This window comes from Manis javanica, chromosome 1 (assembly GCF_040802235.1).
Source record: "Manis javanica isolate MJ-LG chromosome 1, MJ_LKY, whole genome shotgun sequence".
NCBI lineage: Eukaryota > Metazoa > Chordata > Mammalia > Pholidota > Manidae > Manis > Manis javanica.
The window spans coordinates 123,312,600-123,322,358 of record NC_133156.1 but is presented as its reverse complement, the minus strand read 5'-3'; positions in this window follow the sequence as shown (position 1 = coordinate 123,322,358).

Sequence of the window (9,759 nt, the reverse complement as noted above, 5' to 3'; positions counted from 1 at the left end):
ATAGAATTAAAAATAAAGCCAGAAAGGCCAGAATCCATATACAGTAAGGGATTTCAAGTTTAGTTAAAAGTTGAAGAAACCGCACTGACAGTGGGTAAAACTGAATTACTGTTAGAATCAACAAACATCAATCCAAATATATTTACAGTTTGGTCCATATTTTAATAGCAGATGACATTGCATTTTCATCTCACTGAGAAAATAGAAGCAATCAGAAGAGAACATCCCTGTCCTCCCACACTGCTGATTATATCTGACTCTGTTCTCTCTGCTGTTCTTCATTATACCGTGGGCTCTTGGTCCCTGCTTTCATCTAGGGCAACCACTCCGCATGTGCGGTGGATTCCATGTACTTCTTTCATCTACTGAATAACTTTGTTCCTGCGATTATCATCTGTCCCCATATCTTCTATTTTTTCTCCCTCAGTACTGGATAATTCTATAATGCACAAATACACTGAAAGAGCTCCCATTAAAAAAGAAAGACATCTTGTCTTGACCCCCCATTCCTCTTCATGTCAACGCTAGATTGCTTTGCTACCTGTAGAGTAAAGTGTCATTAAGAGTGCCTTAGGAACCTCTGCTGGGATTTGAGACAATAGTAAATGGATACCTTCTTTCCTGGTCCAGCTGAGATCCAATTAAGAGAAAAACAGAGGCCTTAGGGAAATTGAGATTACTGACAAAATGAATGGGAGAACACAGTTTAGGTTTTCTGGCCTAAAATATTGTCTACCTAATCAGACAGGCTGACACCCCCAGTCAGTGGCACATCTGGACAATGTAGGCCTCCTCTGCAAGGACGGACCCCGTTTGCTTCAGGAGAGCAGAGCAGAAGCGTGCTTTGCAGGTAGAAAGGTTCAGAGAGGGAGGAAGGGAATATGCCACATCATCTCAGGTCAGCATTTCACCAGTTTCTCCTTATTTGCTGGTGACAAGTGATGAAGTAAAGAGGGGCCAGGAATGTGATTCTAGGAGAGATCTGCTCATGGAGACAAGAAGCAAGGGAAGGAGGTCATTAGTCCCTACTGTCTGGGCTGCCCTCCCACTCCCTTGAACCTCAGAGACTCAGCTACACTGGATCTCAGCCTGTTCATTCCACAGCCTTTCTAAAGGGGTCCCTCCCCTGCACCCTTCCACCCATGCTGACTCTTAATTCTGAATTATTTTCCACAACCTCCCTTGCTTCCTTTTCCCTGTCTCACAAAGGTCCTACAGAAAAATGATCTGGATCTTTCCATGCCTTGCAGGAACTAAGGGGGAGCCATATTGAGGGTTGTCTCAGGCCTCCTCTGTGCCTAAACACTACACATCACTATTGCTTTCCTGCAGCTGTCCCACATCGGGACAGGGCTTCTATGGGGCCTGGGTTTGGTGACCTATCATTCACTGGGGACCTTTATAAGGGGAGCACTGATAGACAAGAATGGCAAAAGCCCAACTGGATTAGCTTCAGGAGAGATTGGAGGAAGTGGACAAGGGAAAACAGGCAAACTGGGATAGTAGAGTAAAGCTTGCATTACTTGAGGATTGGCAGCAGACTTCCTCTGGAAAAGAGAGGGCTGCTTAGGCCTTATGCCTAAATTGCACATTCTAACATTATGGGGGATTCTAATATGGTATAGGCCAGCTGAGAGTACAGTGATCTGATTTCCTTTTGTCCTTGTCTCATTGTACATAAACCCCACAGGACCCTCATGGATAGAAGAGGGCATCAGACTGCACAGCTGAAATTAGCTATCTCTGGACCTTCTGAGCATTATAACATCCTGATACCCCCTCAACCCTCAGTTCTAAAAGAGACACATATCTAGTCCCAATATCCAGGTTTCCTTTGTTCTATGGGAGTATGCCAAAACATGGCCTAAGTAAGTATCAAAAGAAGAAAGAATTATAGGTTATAAGCCTCTAGGGTATCTTATACTTAGATAGTGGAGTACATAGATAAGCTGACTTGCCAGAGCAGGAAAGATAGATATGGACTCTGACTAAAAATGGCACAAAATGATTGAGGTCTTTACTTCTGACATTTCATTCAATATGGTTAAGTCAAGAATTCCAAGCAGTAGCCTGAAACTAACCAGACACATAAGCAACATACTTTAATTTCAAATTATAAATTCTTTTATCCATGCACTGGAAATCAACACAGTTTTGTAGTGGAAAATAGTGGGCCCATTTTCACAAAAATGAATGTTTTTTGAAGTTTTTGGGAGAACACTTTTGCTTTGGAACAAACTGTGGGATAGTGTCATCTTTAGAAAAGCCTTCTGCAAAAGTAGCCAACAATGTTTTATTCTCATTCATCTGTTTTTGCTTACATCTTACATAACCCTCTTCTTAGCCTATACCTGGCTTTCTCAGGGCTTCAAGTACCCAAAGCTATTGCCTTCCTTCTACAAATTCAATCCTAAAAACAGCAACAATGCTCTCTAAATTAATTTTTGCTGTCCTGCAACTCAACTGGGGTATTAAGCTTTGAAAACAAAATGAAATCAGGTAAATGACATTTCAGCAGCCTGAGGTCATCAAGTTACTTATAACCAGACAAAGCTATGGTTAATATTAGTGCTGAAGAAATTGTCAATGTTATGGGAAATACAGAGCAAGGGAAAGGAAAAATACAGTCTCCAGGTATGGGGATTGTGATCATTTGTGTTTTATCTATTTCTATTTAAGAAATTACCTCGAAGTTAGTACCTTAAAACAAGCACTTTATTTTGCCTACATGTTTGTGGTCAGGAATTCAGGAAGTGTTTAGGTGGGCATTCTCCCTTGTGGCCTTCCATGCTGTCACAGTCAGATACTGACCAGGACTCCAAGCATCTGAAGACTTGACTGCGATGGGTGACAAAACAACTCACTTACAGGATTCTCAGCTGGGACCCTCACCCACATAGCCTCTCTATATGGCCTGGGCTTCTTGCAGCATGGCTGCTGGGCCCCCAGAGGCAGTCCCAGCTGGGCCAGTTTGGATTCCAAGCAACAAGGCAGGAACTGTATGGTTTCTTCCTACCTAGACCTGGACACCACACAGAGTCACTTTCTCTGCATTTTATTGGGTGTAAGGCCACCCCACTTGCAAACAGAGGGCCATTAGACCCCACCTCTTGAAAGGAGGAGTGTCAAATAAATTATGGCCATCTTAATCTGCCATAAAAAATAAAGTTGGTTGACTAGCTACCTAAAATCCAGCTTTTTAGAATGCTCATAAGAATCCCTCTCACAAAAGGAGAAAAGTTTGTTTTAGAGACTTTTATGTATCTACTTCTCATAGGTTAAATGAGTGCAGTGACTATTTCCACTGGGCTCAGAGGAAAAAAAATTCCCTTTTTCCCCATTTTTCTGTTTACAGGTGTATACATAGTGAAATTCTTGCAAGGATTGAAGAGATTGTTTTATAATAGTGATTTTGTTGGGAAGGATTTCAGTTCAGAGATGCAGGGAAGTCAGAGTGAAAACAAATTCAAGAAACAAAGTAAATTTTATTTTACTCTACAGAGGAACAGAGCAGGACTGCTTAAGGTTAGACAGGTAAGCAACTAAAGAGCATGATCCTACAGCTGCAGTTCCGTCTGGACCACCCAGGAAGCAAGAACTTGCAAGCCCAAATCAGAGCTTTCAGTAGCCCATCCCTACTTATCTGGAGTAGAACAGAGACAGAGTAAAGATGTGCTTAAGTCTGGAGAACAGAGTGAAATAGCAAAGTGACAAAGAAGATCACTACTGGAAGAGTGCAGACACAAACATTAAGTTGAGCAGTTAGAAGTCTTTATTTAACACAAAAAGTACACATCAAAGAAAGGGGAGTACAGGCAACCCCAGAGAGGAGGTACCATTAAGGGTTTAGGATTGGGGGTTTATAGGGCTTTTTGGGTAGGGGTCAGCATAAGGCATGATGTATACAGGTGATTCATAATTCCTTTGAATGTTATTTTAAGAATAGAGTTATTTAGGTGACTGTGTTGGTCTAGATCTCAGCATTCTTTATCCACATAGGTTTATTTATACTTCAGTGGTCTATCTCCTGTCCTGGTTACAAAGTTACTTAACTGGTTAAGGGGCTGGAAGTAGAGCAAGAACCAAAGTTAAAGAAGAAGTTGGGCCTTTTTTCCAGGCTAAGAAGATTTTACAATGGCATGACCCTTGTCCCATCTTACTGCCCTACCTCATGGGGTAACACAGAGAAGTCCTTGATTGACAATCTTTGGCCATGGAGGCCTGATCTAATTCGTACAATGAAGACATGGGCTGTGCTCTGATGTTTTTCTTTATCTGAGGAATTTGTTTTCATCTGGGGAATATCCAGCCATTCCAAGTCACTCCTGGCCTTGGAAACTTCAACTAATTAACTAATTTAATTAATTCTGTGAGTCCTTTCTGGCTCTCTGGTTATATCTAGTTAACTCTTTGAGTCCCTTTTAGTGGCCTTTACTGGCTTTATTCTCTCTCCACCCTGGTCATGTCTGTCTTTTTGCCTAACAATTTCCAGGGGAAAATTTTCCATCTGTTTTTTTAAACCAAGGATATTATTTTCCACCAGTGTGTTTAGTGGTCAAAAAGTGTCATATTATTTTTCTGAATTTTTCTAGTTCAAATATTCATATTTTTAAAGCATAGTTTTGAAAGAACCTACTTCACCAAAAAAGAAGTTGTGGCCGCAAAAAAAAGTCATTCAAAACTTTGATGTAGTAATTGATTTTGTACAGGAATCTGTTTTTATTTGATATCATCTGTTGGATAAAAAGAAGAATTTCACCACTTGCATGATGTATCTAGTTTTCACAGACACACTTAATCAATTGCCTGTGATTTCTTTTTCCACCTTTGAATTTTCCAGGAAAACTTCAACTTTTTCTTGATTTGTTTGGTTTGAAATCATGCAGTGGCATTTGCCCCCAGTCAAAGAAAAAAAATAATTGTTTTAAGCTGAGCAGAAAAGTACTAAAATTGTTGTTTTTGCCTACAGGATAAGGTTTAAGGAGGGTTCATCAAATCAAGAATAAGAAAAAAGTAGAAAAAAATTGGAAGGATTTATTCTCATCACTTCTGACCCAAGGCTTCTCAAACATCCATAGCATAGGACTTATTATACATGGAGCTTGACCTGTGCATTCTCAGTCAGCAGGTCTTGAATGTGGCTGGAGGGTTTGCATTTTGAATACACTGTTGTTTACTTGAAGCCAATATAATATTGTATATCAACTATACTTCAATAAAAAATCATACCAAAAAAGAATTAAAAAAAAAATCTCCTAGGAGACATCGACGTCACTGGTTAACAGACCACATTTTGACCAGCAAAGGAACAAATTAACTTTAGATTAAATTTGACAGGGAGGGGAGAAGTTGGGACAGACACCTGGCAGAGACTCGCTATCTGATAGATGGGCTTCCAAGAGTGACACATTTTTGCATATGTAAAAATCTTCTTAAACTCTGTGACTTTTAAAAATCAACTTAATCTTTATCAGTGGTTACATATATGGAAATACATATGGAAACACTCTCAGGTTTTATTTTAGGAGTTTTAATGAAAAAATTGTTGGAAATATAAAGCACTGCGTTTACTCATAATTACAGTTAAATGTATGACAGAAAAAATTCAACACATTAGTAGAATTAAGAAAGGAAATCCATTTTCCTGAGAATAAAAACAAAACAAAGCGATTACAATAAATGGCTTTGACTGATACTGAAACAAGACCATTCTCTAAAATGACAATGTTAATTGAATGGAATTTGCCAAATTTCTGGACCAATGATTCTAGTTTTGTAGACATAGAAATAAGGATTTTTTTTATGTCTTGTTAGGGTCCAGGACTCCGGGGTTTCTCAGAGAACAAACCACACAGACACGGAGATGAAAATTCAAGCAAAGTCTTTATTCAGCTAGCAAGCTGGGGTCGACAGCACCTCCCCTGACAGGCAGGCTGAGTCTGAGCTGCCGACCCCCAAGCAACTTTAGGTATGGTTTATATGGGATTTCTACAGTCATTGCACCAGAGCCCACACATTACCTCAACCAATGAATTTGAAACACATTCTATACTTTGGCCAATAAAATTGGAACAGGGACACACCAGGTGCCTGACTTTTGCACAAGCATTCCTATGTGACTTATCACTAGTTTTGACCCCAGGGGGGTCGTTTACTTCTAGTTATCTAACTTAGGGCAGGGTCCAGGAATGTTAGCCTCACATAGTTTCTACAAAAACTGGGTGGCTCTGCCCTGTTCCCTGCATTCCTCTACATTCCCCCCTTTTCTTGATTAGACTGAGGAATCTTCTACAGTGGCATCCAGGGCCTGATATTTCTGTCGAAGGACTAGAAGTTGGACGGCGTTAACTCTTTCTCGCACAAATTTAAGCAGCCTATTTACTATGCACGGACCAATCATAAGTAATAACAGCAGGATAACTAGTGGTTCTGTAACAGCCGAGAGAAGGGTAGCGAACCAAGGTTTGTATTTGAACCAAGAGTCAAACTAGCTTTCGCTACTGTCATATTCTTTACGCCTCTTCTTTAGATCTTTCTTCAGTTTGGCCAGGTAATCTCTGACTGCACCTGTTTTGTCTACATAGAAGCAACACTCTTCTTTTAAGGCCACGCACAGTCCACCTTCTCTTAAGAACAGGAGGTCCAGGCCCCTTCTGTTTTGTAGGACCACCTCAGCTAAGGAGGTAAGAGATTGTTCTAAGTTTGATATTGTCTGTCGAAGTTGTTCTAGGTCCCTGTCGACAGCCCGCCTCAGAGCTGTGAGCTCCTGTTCTCGAGTTACAAGGGCTGCGACTCTTGTGCCAGCCCCTGCCATCTCTAGGGCAAAAAGGTCCTCAATGGTAAAGGTGGTAATAACTTCTCTTTTTTCCCGGTGGGGGTTTGGTCATTCTTCCCAATAAGAAAGGAGGGTCTCATGAGAACGATATACTAGGCGTGGTAGAATGGCCACAAGTACACAAAACTCACTGTTAGCATTAAACACAGAGGTGGATATAGCCGGGGTGAGGCCTGTCTTTAAACAGAGCCACCAACTCGAGGAGGGTATAATCTACTTGTACTGCTTCAACGTATTGTACATGTAGGACAAACATAACTGGCTCTGGACTATCGGGACTGAGCTTACACACGTTCTCGCGACTGAGACCTGAGCGATTGTAAGTCTTCTTGGCCACTGCCTCAATAAGTGGGATAGGAGTCATTAATGTTGTAGGAGCCATTTATCTTGATTGCTTCATAGAACGGGGGTAAACCTGGATAGCATAACTAACAGGGATCGGTGAGGGAGGGAGTGGTGCAGTTCAGAGTCTCTGCGAATGCCTGCACCATTTCTCATAAGGGGTTACCTAACCTGGAGAGACTCGAACCCGGTTTTCTTGCGGGCCCTGGAATCAGCTTCACCGATGTAGCTTCTTCGAGTGTCTATACGAAGGCACTTATCAGCAGGATCTTCTTCATCTTCGGCTTAGGTGTAGTTTTAGGGGATTCGCAGGATGCTGCCGCACTTTCCACTCTTCCTCGTGATCACCTGGGTTCTTGTGAGGCAGGATTTTCCGAACGTGGGTGTGATGCACTTAAGGAGCGATACTGTTAACTTTGAGAGCAGTGGGGGTGGTAAACAATACAACGTAAGGTCTCTTCTACCTGGGTCCAAGAGTACTTATTTGGTGTCTTTTGACCCATACTGTATTCCCTGAGACTATTCCAGGCTCGGAATTTTCTTGCTCTCGTAATATGCTCTGATCAGGGGCCAGATTTCCTGCTGCACTTTGGCAAGAGCTTGCAACACATTCAGATAGTCAGGGGCCGGGTCTTCTGCACCGGGAAGCTGCACTCGCTGAATTACGGGTGGAAGAGCTCCATACATTATCTCAAATGGAGTTAAACTATGTACATAGGGGGAGTTCTGAGTGCAGAAGATAGCTAAGGGAAGGAGGGTCACCCAGTCCCTGCCAGTCTCTAATACTAATTTAGAAAGGGTCTCTTTTAGGGTCCAATTCATTCTTTCTACCTGCCCAGAGCCTTGTGGGTTATAAGCACAGTGTAACTTCTAATCTATTCCCAAAGCTCGGGCTAATCCTTGCAGGATTTTGCTAACGAAAGCTGGGCTGTTATTGGAACCTATAGCTTCAGGGACCCTATACCTGGGGATGATTTTCTCAATTAATTTTTTTGCTACTACCTGGCTAGTCTCATGCTTGGTTGGAAAAGCCTCTACCCACCCAGAGAAGGTATCTACTATAACCAGTAAATACTTATATCCATACTTTCCTGGTTTTACTTCGGTGAAATCTATTTCCCAGAGCCCTCTCTCTTTCCCTGGTACCTGCCGGGTGCAGCCCTCTTGGAGCTGGTCTTAGCATTGCACAGCTACCGCATTCTTTTGTGATCTGACGAGCTGCCTCATTCTGGTGGGGAAACACCAATTGCACAGACTGAAAAAGGCTGAACAGCTTTTTCCAGCCTAGATGGGTGGACTTATGCAGTTTAGCAAGCATGTATTGTCTTAATGCTTCTGGCAGGATCAACTTACTCTCTTGGTCTCTTCTCCAATTTCTCTCTCTAGACACTTCTCTCGATACTTGTTTCCTAATCTACTCAAGATCTTGGGGGGAATACTCAGGTTTGGGTGGCAAGGCGGGCAGTTCAGGTATGGGTATTTCGAGGGCTGCAAGTACAAGGGAGTCTAAGAGGGCTGCCCTCTTAGCTTCTGCATCAGCATGGTTGTTGCCAATGGCCTCAGGTGTCTTCCTGGATTGGTGGTCCGGTACATGTATAACTGCTACTGCTTTGGGTTTTTCGACGGCGGCTAGTAGTCTTTGGACTTCTTGCAGATTTCTCAGTCTCTTCTTTTCCGCGGAATGGAATCTTCTTTCTCGGTAGATGGCACCATGGACATGGACAGTGCCAAAGGCATACCTGCTATCTGTGTAGATGTTGGCCCGCTTGCCTTCTGCTCTTTCCAGGGCCTCAGCGAGAGCAATAAGTTCCGCCTTTTGTGCTGAGGTGCCAGGGGGCAGAGCTGCGCTCTAGAAAACTTCCCCTTCGTGGGTTACTACTGCTGCCACTGCTCTTCTGAATCCTTCTTGTACAAAGCGGCTCCCATTTGTACACCAATTTAGCTCACAGTTCGGTAACGGTGTGTCTTTCAGGTCTGCTCGCACCTGGATAATTTCGGAAAGGATGTCTCTACAGTCATGGATGGGGGTTGACAGATCTGGGTCCAGCAGAAGGGTGGCAGGATTTAGGGTCACTGGGTCAGAGAAGGCGATTCATGGAGAATCTAGTAGGAGCCCTTGGTAGTGGGTGAGTCTTGTATTAGTCATCCATTTTCCTGGAGGATGCTTGAGGATCCCCTCCACAGTATGTGGGGCTGTTACCCTCAAGTTCTGGCTAAAAGTCAGCTTGTCTGCCTCTTTTACTAGTAGAGTAAGGGCTGCTAGGATACGCAGACAAGGTGGCCATCCAGAGGCCACTGGGTCTAGTCGCTTGGACAAATAGGCCACAGGTCTCTTCTACAGGCCCAGCTGTTGAGCCAGGACACTTTTTGCCACTCCCTTCTTTTCATCTACAAACAGGATGAAGGGTTTTTCTGGGTCTGGCAAAGATAGGGCGGGGACCTGGAGGAGAGCTTTTAATCTGTCAAAAGCTTCCTGTTGCTCCTGATTCTATTGCCAGCCCGGCCCTTCTTTGGTTGCCTCATATAGCGGTTGGGCTATTTCTGCATACCCTGGAATCTAGAGCCTGCAGAACCTGGCTGAG